Source organism: Rhipicephalus sanguineus, chromosome 5 (assembly GCF_013339695.2).
Source record: "Rhipicephalus sanguineus isolate Rsan-2018 chromosome 5, BIME_Rsan_1.4, whole genome shotgun sequence".
Lineage (NCBI taxonomy): Eukaryota > Metazoa > Arthropoda > Arachnida > Ixodida > Ixodidae > Rhipicephalus > Rhipicephalus sanguineus.
Window position 1 is genome coordinate 132,623,472 of NC_051180.1, and position 1,600 is coordinate 132,625,071.

Here is a 1,600-nt window from a genome sequence, read left to right on the forward strand (position 1 = left end):
GAAAACGAGCCCTTGAAATTAACACTTCTTTCCTTCATTCATAGCGAGGGTCTCGTTCTGGCAGACTTGATGCTTTCAGGTAGTATGCGAGGGATTATTGGTCAGCTGCCCGCTCGTAATAAGTTCACGTGCTACGTGACGCCAACAGGCAGAAAAAGAGTGTTCCACACTCGCCGTCATGGCTACTGGCGGCGCTGACTGACGCTCCCACGTTTAAATGCACATATATACCCTATAAAGTGGACGGGGGGATGGCCGCCGCGGTAGCTCAGTTGGTAGAGCATCGGACGCGTTATTCGAAGGTCGCAGGTTCGGTCCCTGCCCGCGGCAAGCTGTCTTTTCGTCCACTTTTCTTTCTTCACAATTACCTTACATTTACTACTAAAAACATCCCCTATACTTTCCTTGGCATTATTGTCTGTTAGTTCTCATTAATATTGTGTATAACAAAGAAAACGAGCCCTTGAAATTAACACTTCTTTCCTTCATTCATAGCGAGGGTCTCGTTCTGGCAGACTTGATGCTTTCAGGTAGTATGCGAGGGATTATTGGTCAGCTGCCCGCTCGTAATAAGTTCACGTGCTACGTGACGCCAACAGGCAGAAAAAGAGTGTTCCACACTCGCCGTCATGGCTACTGGCGGCGCTGACTGACGCTCCCACGTTTAAATGCACATATATACCCTATAAAGTGGACGGGGGGATGGCCGCCGCGGTAGCTCAGTTGGTAGAGCATCGGACGCGTCATTCGAAGGTCGCAGGTTCGGTCCCTGCCCGCGGCAAGCTGTCTTTTCGTCCACTTTTCTTTCTTCACAATTACCTTACATTTACTACTAAAAACATCCCCTATACTTTCCTTGGCATTATTGTCTGTTAGTTCTCATTAATACAGAGGAGAGTGACAGACTTTTTCCTTTCTCCATTATAAGCTCCACAGATCGCAAGCAAGCACGCTCCGCATGTTCCAGGCGAGATCTTACCCCTCTAGGGGCTTTCTGAGCATGCTTCATCCAGATATTGATCCACTTTGCCCAGATTGCGGTGAATTTTGCTCTTTGAGTCACATGATCAGTATCCAAGTCAGGACCCACAGAAGTAACACTTACCAGGTTAAGAACAGGACATACACCCAGCACACATTCATACCTTTTGTCCGGCGGTCATCCAGCTTTTTGAGCGAAATGTGGTGAACAACTCACTGTACTTCACATCCTTATTCAATGCAGTGCGTTAGATCCTATAAGAAAGAAAGAAACACTTCATATTACCATACAGAGAGCAATTTCCACTTCACCATTCGATGTTCATAGGCAAGGAACCAGATTTTAAATATCAATCACTGTTCGCGTTTTTAAAAGAAGTCGGTATCCTTCATGTAATATACCCAGGCAAACCGTAGCACGACCTCAGAAAAGAGGTTGTTGCTACGGTACCTACATAACAGAATGCACCTCCCTCCCTGCCTTTGGCGTCAAGGCCTTGAGGAGGCATTCATGCCATTTTTCCACCTTTCACTTGTAGATATCATGGTCACTTGTTATCCATTCCGCAGCCATAGACCACGCCGCGTATCACTGCCATAATTTTGTCCTCTTTGCACA

At 46.7% G+C, this 1,600-nt stretch overlaps 1 non-coding gene across 1 annotated transcript; it reads left to right on the forward strand.

The window, feature by feature from the left end:
• The first annotated feature begins 708 nt into the window (after positions 1 to 708).
• Trnat-cgu (transfer RNA threonine (anticodon CGU)) lies at positions 709 to 781 on the forward strand. Its single transcript has one exon. It is a non-coding gene; the product is annotated as a tRNA-Thr (tRNA).
• Positions 782 to 1,600: the final 819 nt, after the last annotated feature.